General features: G+C 41.0%; 1 protein-coding gene across 4 annotated transcripts in view; it reads left to right on the plus strand.

Annotated features, from left to right (window-relative positions):
- The window catches only part of LOC125959998 (tyrosine-protein phosphatase Lar), a 229,252-nt gene that overhangs the window by 12,600 nt on the left and 201,652 nt on the right, over positions 1 to 15,000 (plus strand). For 3 of the 4 annotated variants that reach the window (XM_049693089.1, XM_049693087.1, XM_049693091.1), the window contains exon 1: positions 2,593 to 3,050. The exons of the other annotated variant lie outside the window; for it this stretch is intronic. The gene's annotated coding sequence lies outside the window, so the exon portion shown is untranslated. Of the gene's footprint in view, positions 1 to 2,592; positions 3,051 to 15,000 lie in introns of those variants that run through there. 4 annotated transcript variants of the gene reach the window in all.

Raw genomic sequence — 15,000 nt, forward strand, 5'->3', positions numbered from 1 at the left:
ATAGCTATATGAAATGATTAGGTTATCATCTCCTAACCTAATAATTTGATTCGATCGAATGTATTCTTAACATGTTCAACATAATTTGATATTAAACAGGCTTTATATTTGCTTCAATTTGCTATTGAACAGCAGTTTCAAAACAAGAAATCCTTTATTGACATTCTTTACCCTTTCAATATACTGTTTTGCACCTACTACAATCGGGTTCGATTTTCGTTTCGCAAGCATGGAAGTACTGACAGGGTAACTGAAAGAATATCCATAGAATCTCTTTGCAGTAAACGTTAAGCAGTTAGTATTGAAACGGAGCAAGATAAATGATGTTTAGTATTGAGATTTTGATAAATGAGCCGAGCTGTTGTTTTTTGTGTTTCTTTTTATAGAAGCAACGGTGGTTTTCGCGTTGAATGACACTTACCAGAAACGAGTGTTCGTTCAATTAGCTCAGTAAAAAAGTAGTATGCCAAAGCATGCGTGAATGACAAAGACGTCTTACATCCAGCAAATGGGTTTTATAAATGACTATGGTTTTGTCATCTATTGTGTTAACGACTACGCGTAAGCTGGATGTTCTATATTCATCGATTAACGGATTAAGGCATATTGCAATCGATAGACGCTATATTCTATTCTATTTTAACAACAATATTCCTTGCAATATTAATGGACTTTGGATGTTTTAGTTCTAAAATACACTTGCACAACCATCTCTTACTTTACCTTATCTACCCATAAAACACTTAATTAAAATAAAAATACTGACGGTTACATAATTGTATGAAATAGTATTTAATAACTAGTTGTCAATAATTGAACTTCGAATGTAAAAAAGTTGTTCGATGTTATCGTGGATTGGTGGCTTAATGGTTTTTTTGATCATCGGACAATTATATTGTCCAGAGTGGGATCAGGTCAGGTTTGAATGTGTATTTTTGACCTTCCTCCAGTCTCGCTTTGACCACCAGTCTCGCTGAATCGTTGTCGGAAATGGCTGACATTCAACACAGAATCTTCGAACGAGAGATCTGAGCAGAAAGATGGACATTGGTTGTGCCAGCCACTTGTTAGGGAATGACGCTTCATCTTCGTCACTCGCCTGCTGGTGATGGCAGGGATTCGAACCAAATAGCGGATGTTGCATCATCTGGTTTGTCGAGTAGCCTGACGATCATCTAACCCGCTGCCGTCGCTGCCTTCGATGCTGATTAAGTTCTCAACTTTCTCATTATCATTCCTGCCGACGGAAAGGATACGAACAATGTGTTCCTCTCTGTGAGCAATCCCCGCTCTTGCAGCAGAAACCGTCATTTTGGTTAGTTTGTGGTTCGACAGAGCCTTGCGTGGTCAGGCATTGACACCGGATGCGGCCTTGGATTATAAGGGACAACGCAGGATGGCGCAGAGTGGAAGAAAAAAGAGGTTCTTTCGAAAGGAATAAAACGAGCACAGAACGTCTGATCATCAAATAAAGTCTCGTGACGCTGCTAGATTCCTTGTGGAATTTCATGGTCTGGAGTGATGCTGCGTGATGGCAGCCGCAAAGGTGCCAGTGTTGGACAGCTTTCGACCGATTTGCCGCTAGCGTCATGACTTTTTTATGTCCTCAGCGCCATCGTAATACACATATCTCTGCAGTGAAAGGGGTGTCGACAGCATGACATGTTCCAGCCGCACTTTGCCCCTACGAGGCGTGATTAGTTTTTGCGTAGTCCAGTTTGACATTGATTTGCACTGGGCGACAGCTCTGTTTGTGTTTAACGATAGTGGCATGGTAGCAACGTTGTCTAATGGCTACTACAGCAAAGCTGCGTAAAGCTGATGGCAAATGCAGGATGCACTGTATGTGTTTGATTAGATGAGACTGTTAACGCGGAGGTGCACGATCGATCATGCAATAGAGCATTATAAAAATTTTATCGATGATGTTTGTTGATGTTGGCTAGACAAATGTATAGTTTTTGAGCTGTTACACACATAACACATAACATGCACAGTAAGATCCTTTTATAATCGACCGGAGCAATGAATGGCAAGCAGTTTTCCATCAGCATTAAGACGGTGTCCTACAAACCACGATGAGTGACTTCCTATGAAACAGGGCTAGTTGTTCCAGAGCCAGCACATTTTACTTTATCAGGATCAAGGATCAAGGACACTCTATTCTAATCCGAAGTAGAAAGAATGAGAATACACTACGGAAAACTTTCTATAACCGCACCCACATTTCTAGCTATTTGCCAAATCGTTTTATTTCGGGTGTTGGTAGATTTTTAGGTAGTCAATATTGTTAACAATGGATCATTTTGGTAAAAGGCGATTATGCATGGTAGTAAATAAAGGTTTATGCTGTTGCTAAACTAAACAGGTCGAGCGTTTTCCGGTAAAAGCAAAAAACTAACGTCATTTTTGAAACGCGCATGCTTGAAGCAAGCAAACAAAATATGCGACTCGTAGATCAAGCAAGCGGATGGATCGATACGCCATACTTCAATACTTCGCAACTGCTTCTTTCGTTTTTTTTAATTGGTTCTGTCAAACTCGTGTGCGTGTGTGTGTGTGTGTGGGTGTGTTGGTGTGCATCAAGGTGTTTTCGTTCGGACGCGGTGCAAAAAGACGGGAAAATCTCTGAAAATTCCGCATTTTCCGCACTTTTGGAGTGCACGGAGTGTAGTGAAATGTGTGAATTACCGTGGGGCGACTCGTTTGCAGCCAAAAGTGTGTGAAAAAGTTGCGTTCAGTGCTGGTTTGTGGCGTTGAATCTGGATGTTGTGGAGAAAAGAGTCAGCTGCCCCCCGTTTTTGAGCAGATTGTGACGGTATTCGGTGTGTTCGTGGGGTGGAAAGTGCGGGAGGTGGTGTACACAAACGGAATATCGATTTTTCCGTCTTTTGCTCCCTTCGCCGGATGCGGTCGATCCGCTTATCGTCCTGTGCCTACCAAAAAAAAAAAAAAAAACAGAAACGCTCCCGTTCGTGTGAAAGTTTATGAACATAAGCGTTAGAACAAGCCGGTTCAACCCTACTAAAATGTGTAGTAACACATTTAGAGTGAGTATTTCCTACTTTCTTGCTGAATTAGTGTAAAAAATTGTGCAGGGAGCTTCTTCCGCTTTTGCGCCCTTTTGTACGGCACCAAAGCTTTAGAATCTGAATTATTGTACTAGGTGCAAACGCGTGGGTGGAAGGGATGATGGGTGGTGCAGGGGAGGGGGCTTAGGGGCCGCCCTAAGCCTAAGAAGGGGATAGTAGAAGATGCCTAGCAGAACCAACAATTAAGAAAGGCATTTTTATTTAAGATCATAAATGGCAGCCACTCCACGGTTTACTTTTAGCAAATCCCCCATATTTGGAAGGGTGCATGTAATAAATAATAACTTCATTAAAACCACGAAGTAGTGGGCACGAATGGTCCGATACCATGTGTTAAACGTACAAATTGACTGATCCCAGTGCATCTTCGAATATCAATGATGCATTAATCAAGATGCAAGATGCAATTCCAATGATCATTGTTTGAACATTATAAAAGTCTTCAATTTTAAATGATAAGATTGCCTTCGGATTATGAATGGTTATTTCATAATCCGAAGGCAATCTTATGCTCAAAACAACGCTTTTAAAAACCCCTCCTTCCGCTATCTCTCTCTCTCTCTTTTCTCTCTCTCTCTCTCTCTCTCTCTCCCTCTCTCTCTCTCTCTATGAGATTTGGAGAACTTCGCTTGAAAACATTTGAAGTTATTTTGGAGTTATTACCTGTTGAAAAAATGGTTGTTCGGAAGGGAGTCGTTAATCTGGGGATGATAATCTATGTACGTGCCAATTTGTGAGTTGTGTATGTGCCATGTGGTGATGATTGGCCACCGATCAAATATACACCGTTCAATACTAATTCCAGGACTTGGGGTTCGAGTGTAGATCGTCGATCAGCTGATCACTCAATCCATATGTCGCTTGCATATACTAATCCTTCGCTCTCATTTACAGTATCTTTTTAAGCAAACCCATCAATGCAATTAAAATCTTGACTAGCTTTATATCAAAATAGAATCTCTAGAGATAGTATTTCAGTGAGCTTAAAAAAGATGATCTTATGCAATTTGTATCATGCATCGAATAGATTCGTTCAGTTTCCGGGGCTTAAGGCGTGCTGCTTACGCTAATGTGTGTGTGTGGGGGGGACGGGTTTAGGGTTAATTTGTGGATGCAAAAGGTTCATTTGAACGTATTTTGAAAGGTTCATTTGAACGTTTTTATTTTGGGAAGAAACCATTCAACTCAATATTTTTACACAACACTACATCTCATACTAACTACATCTTTTCAAGGAGATTTGGTTGTATATGGAAGAAGATTTGTTAAAAAATACGTTCATGACCGATCCAATCTAGAAAGGCTTTTCTGTTCTTTTTCTGGTATCCATCATGGCTCTCTGCTGGATCATCGGAAATATACAAACCAATATTTAACCCGTTTTTTTTTAAATCACTATCCTTATCAGCTTTGCTTGAAAGCATTAAAAAAATTCACATAAGACTCCATGGAAAAATGGAAGTAAAAAGTGAATTTGAATAACAAAAATAAATAAATTCCTTAACCCATCCTTAATGAGGAATTTATTGTTGCGACTGTATTAAACACTTTCTTTCCTACTTACTGACTCTCGTTCTTACTGGGATTGCACTGGGTCCAAGAAGACATTACGGGACGGATTTTCGTTTGCCATTGGTAAGACATGAACATAAGGCATGCATATAAATTCGCTTTGAATGGGCTATTCCATCGTTTCCGGGTCCAATATCTTACTAAGCTTTCTGCACTCAATCGCGCATACAAGGGTATCATTATTTATGTACACTTTTCTTTTAGAACATCCATATTCTAAATGAGAAGCATGTACCCCATTGCGGGGCTTTACTTAATTTGCAAAAACCTCGTGAACCATCCTAAAAAACTAGCAAAAACCTCGTGACGAGTAGTGACGAGGTTTCTCTTTAAACCATCGCATAGAGTAAGCTATCATTAATGGTAGTGTTAATGACAACTTACTCTAAGTGATGGTTTAAAGCGAAACCAAGCATGCTTCCTTGACGGGTGAGTGGGAATGTTAAAATTACTTAATCTGAAATCTAATGTTCAGAATCATTGCTGAAATATCGATTATATTTTTTGTATTTCTTTTGTTTTCAATATTGAATGAGACGTTTAAATTATGCTTTTTGCGGTTACGCTTAAGTTTGTGAAAAAATACTTCCGTTGAACTTAGCTTTCTAGCCGGAGATGTTCAACAGAGGTAGTAGAAGAGCGTTGGAAGAGTCGATATGAAGGCGTGTGGGTGTAAAGCAATGCAATATCCCACACCAACCTTTCAGCAACGTGTACAAATACAGCCAACAGTCTCAGAACCAAGGATGTAAAATGGCTGACTTTACGTTTATGCAAAGCTTTTCAATTTCACCTATCAGCTTGAGAAATATCCTTCGGCACGTGTCGGCTTCCTTACTTGCTCATTATTTTGCTTTGTCGTTCGTTTCTGTGGCTCGCGGAAGAGTACATAATTTTTCCATCTTGCCACCCTGATTCGGTTGTTGGGTGTAATGTTTGGATCGACCGTTGAAGCGTAGCCGCCAATTGTACTGCCACCGAGTCGTTATTACGGCTGGATCGAGATCGGCGAACCGAGAGTCTGTCAAGAACGGGCCTGGTACGCGACAAGCGTTCGCGAAGGAAATCTTTCCCATTTCCCATCGCCAATGTTGAGAGTTTTTCCCCTCGGGCAACAATAATTGTGTGGCTCCTCTGGGACCGCCCGTACCGGGAGAGGTGTGAAGTGGTGGCCCAGAAGTGATCTGAATATAAAAACCGCTTTTTTATGCTTGGTGCCTGTACCACCAATAGCCGATAGCAGACATGCTTCGCCCCATTGAATGTAACTCGAGATCTGATCGACGGCGGCGAGTAGAGGGTGTTCGAATCGCATGCTGTGTTTTCATTCTGAAATGGAATTCGACGAAATCAAGAACATAGATAACGTTGAGCTCACTCAAAATCCAGCATCTAGATATCTAAATTTCAATATAAGGGACAAGGTCAGCGTGACGCATCGCATCGGAGCATCGGAGAACGATCGTGAAACATGTCCAGGGAAAATATGGGTACTCTATAGGGTGAAACCACAAAGTCCCCATCCTCTGGTCATCCGAATAAGTGGCAGCAGTGGCTAGAGAAGTAGTTACACGAACTTACTTGGTCACGTGCCGGGGAACCTAAGAGGCCTTTGTTTCGCATCTGGAAATCGTTCTTCAGCGCGACTTTCAAACGAATGCAGTATTTCCGACATACTTGGCGCTACGATCGATCCGCTCTACATTTCTTTTATATTCTTTCTCCTAGAAATGAGGTTTTCTTCTTCTTTCTTACTTCTTCCTGCGTTCGGTTCAACACGATCACTAAAAGCACAGAACGCTGTACGAGAGCAATACTAATTTCATTTAATATTGTCCTTTCCGCGGTGAGCTCTACTCAACGCGGCTGCCCTGGTTTCGTTTCAATGGATGGAGCGGAACGGAATTTTCAATTAAATGGATGTGAATTCTAATTCAACAAATTAGTACTTACAATTCGATCATCGTGCCTCTCTTACAAGATTGTTGGACCGGTGTTCGTATGCGGAATTTTGAATGATGGTCGACGCCTCGGACGGTGGTTTCAATTGAAAAACGTGCTATCGCTTGGCTTTTCGTGAGTTTTACGTTTTCACTATCCCGAAGAGTGGGGAATGTACTAAAATACAGTAAGTAAGATAACATAGTACGACAGCGAATATAATACAGAAACATTCTGCAAGGATAGTTAAAAAATATTAAATTTGCATTTGATAAACATTCAATGGTTGTATCTATTGACTAAATTTCCATACAATTATTGAGCTCACTATTACTGAGTTGATAAACAGGATGAAAGTATCCTCTTTCAAGGATACAGATATTTTTTCTCAAAATTTCAATGCTAAATCAGTTTGTAAACAAAATTTGATGTAATGATTCATCAGATGTTATTGGCTACAAATGGTATTTGCCTACGGCATCAGATAGTCTCAGCGCAGGCGTCGTTGTGCTGCGACGATGTCAAATTCTTCCAGCTTAAATGTTTCTACAATCATACTTAATGCTACTGTGCTACTTCATAATTTATTGTAGATTAATAAAGGTAAAGGGTCATGACGGATCAAAGAATAGAACAGTACGAATCTCTTTGGGTTAGTTTAAAATCAAATGCCTAGTATATTGCTGACACAGATGCTACGAATACTCGGAGAAATACCATAGTTTAGTAGCTTAGGTGCAGTATTAAAGTAGTTCGTAAGCTTATTATTTTTTCATGCCACATAAAACCAATCAAAGGCAATCGTTTAGAACTATAAGGAAAATAAGAGCTGAATAACCATTGCCTTAGATGGGAAAATTACTTACAGCAACATACTTCATTATCCGAATATGGAATGGGTATTGAGCAAGTTCAAAATCTGGAGGTACAGTCGCTCCGGATTTGAAGGGATTTTTCCCTTAACTCAGTTTGGAGAATGACAAAATGCTGCTTGGAATCTTCTTCTTAGCCGCACTTCACAAAATCTCTTCAATACACAACAGATGTGGTTGTACTTCCTTGCGTTCGCAAATATAAAAACTTTTGTGCATAAATTTATGCAAAACATTGATGTGATTAACAGCCCAACAGTCTAATTTCGTTTACTTACAACAGGTACATCATTTGTATCTATTTCGCTACTCCGTTTTTCAATACTTCCCATTCAAGTTAACCCATTTCTTTAATGTGATCGTTGATGACATTATTCGTTGTGATGCAGGGCTCGTTCCTTTCTCGTACTGGCGTTTATTGAAATGGTTCGGAAAAATCGGTCGCCATTTTCCTGATGGTAGAAAAGAGAGGGGCAATCCGGAATACGACTTTTGGGATCATTTCTTCTTTTTTTCAATCACGCACATTTTTATCACTCTTCTGTTTATGGTGTGAAATACGATTTTATAGCAGCATCGTTTTCATTCTTTTGTGCGCTGTGCCAGCATCCTTTTCGTGCGAGTAACGGAACGGTGAAGCGTTAAAGATGGTTGATCATCGGTGGTTTTCGCTGCGAATGACGATGGGTCTTGGGTTCGGCCAAGATGGATGGCACTTCCAGGCGTTTCGTTAGCGTTTGTTTTTATCCACCTCGAGGGGTTTCCCACCTCCATTTCGGTTTTCCTTCCAGGGTTCAGGAGAATCAAGAAGGGTTTCTGGAGGAAAGCGTTTGAGGCTGAAATTTTTCATTTTTGTCGTTTCATTTTCTTCTGTGAGTGTTTTTTTCGTTTTTCCCTGTTTTGTGTGAATAGATTGCCGGAGGTACTTCCAGTTATGAAACGAAGTCAGGAAATGAGCCAAGAAATCCACTTTAGCGTATACACTGGCCATGCAGGGTCTGGTCTGCTGATCAGTGGCCGGTGTGGTATGTTTGAGTAAATAATCACAGTCCAACCATTTCGGTGGGGGGCATTGAATTTACTGTGTTGACGCTTATTGTTGAATGTTCATTTTATATTACAATGGGAAGACTCGTTCGTACGTACACGACACAGACCGTCTTCGCTACTGTTGCCTCCCGTGAACGTTCTTCACGCACGCCGTATTCTTCGCATCCCCGTTCGGTCGTGATGGTTTTTCCAAGCGTCTGGCGATCAAGAGGAAAGGGACAACATATGTAATGTAATAATTCTAACTCGCTTCCCGTGATGATGAGAGAAAGGCACAATGGTATACCACTCCAGGCAGCAAGTAATGGGAAACGAGCACGCTTCTAGAGGATGCTGGGGGCATCGTCAGAGTTGGAACCCCCAGCTGATCTCCCGAATCGTTGTTGCGTACGTAAGAGAAGGAGCATGTTGGGTTTTGATCGTTTTTATTTATTTGTACGCCTTTTGTTTAAACGGGCGCCATTTGTTTCACCTCGGAAACGGAGACACGTAGGGTCAAACCATTCGTGCGTCCATGATGGTTACTTGTGGGTTTCGCTGGAGTTAGCAAACCGTTTACATGCGAGAATTTATCGGTTGTCTCGCTTAGCTGGTGCTGTTAGTGAAATAATCTGAACTTTTCCTTTACTTCGGGCGTAGGCTTAGGATTCTTTCTCTCTCTCTCTCTCTCTCTCGAAAGATTTATGGGATTCTGAGCCTTGGGAAGTTGCAATAATTGAAAATATGTTCCACTCTGCTTGCCTTCATCATTGGTTATTAGCATAATGGTTATTAGCTCTGCTTGCCTTCATCATTGGTTATTAGCGTACTGGTAATGAATGCGGATGCTAACAAATCTCGCGATGCTGGCTGGTGTAAGGAACTATAAATGTAAGTGAAATTGAAGCAGTTCGAGAGATTCGTGTTCCATGAGTTTCCATTGAATATTAAACTTAGACAATCTCACGTTGTTCAAAGGTTCACACTTTTATTGGTGCGATAAAGTTTTGTCTTCATGTCACATAAGACTTTTCGGTTGTTTCATTCTGCATCTTGACTGCTTTGGTAAGGGGTGATCTAAGTCCGTTGAATATCGATTCGGGTAGTTGTTAACCTTGCCTAGTAAGAATAACTTGATCGGTATATTATGATTAAACTACGTTCAATCAAACAATGACGTCTGCGATCCTGGCACAAATAAGCAGACACCTTTCTTATCGGCCACTAAGACAGCTTGTTAGATTTTGAAGCTATTTGTGCTACTAACGATGCAGACCCATCGTTTTTGGGCGAAGAACGCGCATTTATCAACCGCTGATCCCCAGGAAATTGACAACAGATTGCACTGGTCGGTTTTACGATAAATTGGGTTCTTGGAAGACCACCAAACCATAGTGCCATAGTTTGTGCTATATATTCGCTATCATGGGCCCTGTTTCGTATCGTGTACTAAGCAATTTTAACTAAATATTAGCATTCTTCACAAGCCTATGCCTATGTTAAACAATCAAACTCGCTTGCGTTATTACATGTTTGGCTAGTATGAAGATGATTCGAATCGTGTTCGACAGCGATTGTTGGTGGTACCATAGTACAATCATTCTGTTATGTGCGACTACCTTCTTACTTCGAAAGAATGCGGACGGGTTGGATGGATGGATATAAAATGCTTGAAATGGTTAATTTAAAAATCGGCATGCCGTCGACGTTCTTCGAAATGCGCCTACAGGACGTAGGCGCCCAGAGCACCCATTTTTCCCTTGGCTTGGTTGGTTGGTCTTCGTTCCGCGTGTAGAACAATATGCGTAGGACTAGTCGTGTGCGTTTCTGCTCTGGTACTATGACTAACCTTAGCGATAGATGCTGACTGACTGACAGTCTAACTGTCATTTGGTGTGACAGAAATGGCCGGACCGCTTGAGAGATACGCTCTGTTCCACGCCATTTCCTCGGAACGATGCCAAAGGCCGCACATTTTGTAGAACAGCCAAAGCTCACAAACGAAGAAGGCAACAACGCCTCTTATCCAACTCTTCTTCGACCTCAACCACGGCTATGGCATTCCTTTCCTATTGCGCGTGGATGTCAGGTCGGGTAGTAGTATGCCACGTTGGCTGGCGTCCTTCTCGTCCAGGATCCGGCCATCTTTCGAAAAGATAGCACCGACATAGGTAGATCGGCGAGGGCTCTGGGCAAAAAAAAAAAAAAAAAAGACAGAAAGTAAAACGCGCCTCTTATCCCCGGCGGGTAAATATTTTGTGTCCCTATTTGATGGTTTACATTATTAGTCGGACGCAGCTCTTAGCTGGTCGTGTTGGCCCGGTAGACTGTCCCCAAACTTCATATCGTCGTCTTTGGCCGACGGTGTTGGACGTCTGTTATGTAATTCGCAAGGCATTGGTGTCGGCGTTGTTCTGGAACTAGGACAGGAGTAGAAGCTGGAGTAGATCCACTATGTGACATGGGGGCATGGAGTGTGTGTGTGTGTGTGTGTGTGTGTCATATCTGACCATAACGGTTTGGGGACTATGATAGCGTTCCCACGCTCAGACCTCCACTGCTGCACTACCTTACCTTTTCTTTCATGTGTTTGGTTTGCTTCAGCAGAGCAGAGCAAAAGTTATTTGGGTGCCGACCACAAGAAGAGTGGCTGTAGTACTCAGGATAGCTAGTGGAGAGCTCAACTGTGTACAACTCAACATCCAGCGATCAACGACAGAAAATGTTCGTTCTGGCCATTCGGCTGGGCGTTTACCTGGAAAATTGGTGCCAAAAACAGTCCGGCAGCAACGGGGTAGCTTCACAGCATTTTGGATTCGGTTTCAACGATGGGGAGTTGCTATGGGATTTTGGAAGTTTCGGATAAGAGTCTGCACCTTTTCTTCGTTATTTGAACTTATTATTGTTGATGATGTTTTTAGGGCTCTACACGGCAGTTGGCATGGGGTTTGATGGTCCAGCGATGAAAACATGACCCTTCGGCTTCTTCTCGAATGCTCCCTTTGCGTAGTTTAGGTTGGTTGGGTTAGGGAATTAATCTGTGTTGAACCTTTAATGCATCTGATTTCGATGAAAACGGAGGTTGTTCGATTCGCTCTCTGCCACGTTATGAGTTTGGAATAGTTCGATGTTGGTCAGGTTCAATAATCGTCCGGGAAGCCTAAATATTTTAGCATACAGAATAGGTATGAAGATAAATGTTTGTGGCTATTTTAGCTCAATGATTATGTTTCAAATTCTGATAGTAGATTATATTTTGACAATTATCTGATTACTAGAATCCATTGTGAGAGTTTGATTTCAATTATCCACTCGTTTTCTAATCAGTAATTTTCTTGTTGTCTGTAAAAGGGCAAATTTGATTTCAGGCGATCGATTTTGCATTCATCTAACACCTATCAATACATTCTCATGATCAGGTATCTCTTTGCGAAATCAAGTCTTTAATACTAGTATATGCTCCATATAGTATATGGATTAGACGTGATGCAATCCCTCCGTATGTAACACGTTGCCTGGTATTAGGATTGGAACCACTCTCTATGTAGTTAGTCAATGCTCTCTCATCGCCGGGCTCCTAGAAGGATCCACTGACTCACCGGTACTGCTGGAGGCCTGCGTTCTAGCTGTTCCTGTCGGTCGCCAATGCTCGGACGATCTTGGGCAAGTTTGAGCAGTTGGCGTTTAGTGTCCAGCAATTTAACGCTAACCTTGCTATTTAATTTTGGTGATTGAGCTCCTTCCGTGAGGAATTTATGATAATAATAAACAACAAATAAACAAATTTTGTTCAGGAAAAATCTGTCTGCTCAGTCTGCTCAAGAATAATATTCAATTAATGTCACGGTAAAGACTGTATGAGCTCCATTTTTAGAAAATTTGTACGCTGTAGGCTGTATTATAGTATGTCTTGGCGATCCGCGCGACACTCAGCACTGCTATCCGCTAATCTAAACCGTACAAAGGATATCTACCTTTGTAGCAAGTTGACCCTTGAATGAGAACGATGAAGGAACTAGACTAGATTTGGCTTTATTCAACATAGAGTAATTTTATTTAACAAAGTTCTGTATGAGAACATTTTAATGATTCAAAAGATAGGGCCACTAGAACTTACCTTTGACTGTGTAGAGAAAAAAAAATTATTGACACGCCAATACGAGCCAAGTTTCTTTTCGTTGTGCAAGTAAGGATAAACGAATCGTGTGCAGTTGATTCTAACATCTATTTCACTAGTAACGACTATCTTTGTATTATCTATTTTGAAGTGATTTACAATCCTTTCCGCACATATACACTAAATGAACAGGATTTCTGCGTTTCTTGTTCAATGCATGCCAGGCCCACGTCTATATCAAATCTACTATGTCGCTGCAGTTGGGTTTCACTGACCAACTCTAGCCGATTGTGCAAGCGCAGCCATCGTAATCACATTCGAGCCATAAATTATAATACTAACCGGTGTGGGGTAGACTAATAAATATCTTTGCTGCATATCTAATGCCACATCCATGCGCTTCGGCGAGCAAGGAAATGGCCGTAAGAAAGTGGATCCCTCTGTCTGTGAGCGTTAACGAAGTTTGTAGACCAACGATGGACAGCTAGCTTGCTGCTTTTTGTTGGAGCGGTCATGGTAGGAAAAAGAGATGCAGTACTTTCTCACCACTCATACCGGTGATAAGCTGGCAATGGCGCCGGAAGGTGAAAGAAACCCAATTTTCCCCGATTACATATCGCCTTATGACGTTTACGGAATGCAGTTGCCGGAAGTCACCGTTATCCTTGGCACCTCCCCACAGCCCTTTCAGCTCCTGTTACAAACTAGATGATACTGCGAAAGAAGTGAACTTTGTGATTCATAACGAGGAGGAACCCGTTCTCTGGTTTCTTTTTTCTCTTTTTTTCGTTACGCGAATCATACAAATGTTTGACAAACGACGACGTGTATGCGCCCTCAAACTACGGTTGACGAAGGATCGAGTTAAAATGTGGTTCGGAAGCCTACTGGTTGCTGCGAAATGGGTAAAGCAGGAAGGATCTATAATATGCTGTTACATACTTCCACCTTTTCGGATTTTTTGAGAAAGCGATTTGCTTTCGCCTAAATATAACCAAGAGATTGTTTAAGATATTTTATAGATCATTTCCACTGGGAGTAACGATGAATGGGGGAATGGTGAATGGAATATGAAAGGCATACGAATGAGGTGTATTCAATGGGGAATAGTCATGGTTTCACCCATAGTGCTGATCTAATAGCAAAAACATATGCCAAAATCCTTGATGGTAGGATCTGCAGAGGATTGACTGCAGATCCCTGGCAGATTTGAAATCGACTAGCGATGGGTACGCTTGCATAGCGTTAGCACTTTTATTGCATTAGAAACGGCCAGAGGTTATTATCATCGGATTATTGTCAATATTTTGTGAATGTTTGGCCAATCGAGGGTTCACATTTTCATTTCATTACCTTCCGTCTTTTTCCCTTCCGTTAAGGGGGGGCTTCGGTATTTTATTTTATTTATTCGCATTTACTTTTTATATTTTTCGCATTTACTTTTAATTTATGCTTCTCCTTTCAAGAGTATTGTGTAAAATTTTGGCATCAATCGAAGCAAAACTGACAAAGATATCGACGTTTTCAAAGTCGGTGCCCATCGTAGCATAAAAACTACCAGACCGATCGGTTTGATATTTTGAACACTTAATCTTTGCACTATTTGCCTGGTAAGCCCGTCGGATTTTTACAAAAATTGTTGATTCTTTTTTTTTCAATAATTACTCTTACTAGATTGGATGCCATTAACGTAGTTTTGATCAAATCTGCCCCAAGAATTGAACCAAATATTCTTGAAAAGTTGTAGTGTAGTATGGCATTATTTTGAAGAAATAAAGTTGATTGGCCTCTTCACTAAAAATCGTCAAAAATAAGACCTTTTTTGGCCCGAAAAAACCAAAGCCCATCCTTAAGGATGGTTAAGGGAGGTGATGTCAATACGCCCTTTGCTAACAAACACTTTATAGGAGTCTATGAGACTCCTCACTTTCGTCTACTATGTTTTGTTCTAAAAATACCACGAATTATAGAATTATATTCACTTTCATTTCATTTGGTTTTTCGAATATCACTTGACACTGCTTCGTTGTCTTACCCTCTCACAGAACATGCGTTTATGTTCTAGGCGGGTTATTTGTTCCTTGGATTCCTCATTCCGATCACGTTGCAAATGCTACTAATTATGTATCAAAACTTTTATGACCTATAGTCATTATTATTTACGCTAGCAGGGTCGACCGTTGGGGGTTCCTACATAATTAGTGCGTCTTCCTATATAGGTTGTAGTATTTAAAATTTTCGCTAAACTGTATACTGTGTACTGATGTATGCTCTAATTAATTGTGAAAGCACTTGTCGGGTCAATGCCACGTACAATATGATTTTGTTGCTAATGAGTAAACAGAGTTAAGCGTTCCTATGAACTGTCGTTTGGCGT

This window comes from Anopheles darlingi, chromosome 2, assembly GCF_943734745.1.
Source record: "Anopheles darlingi chromosome 2, idAnoDarlMG_H_01, whole genome shotgun sequence".
In the NCBI taxonomy this organism is placed as follows: Eukaryota; Metazoa; Arthropoda; class Insecta; order Diptera; family Culicidae; genus Anopheles; species Anopheles darlingi.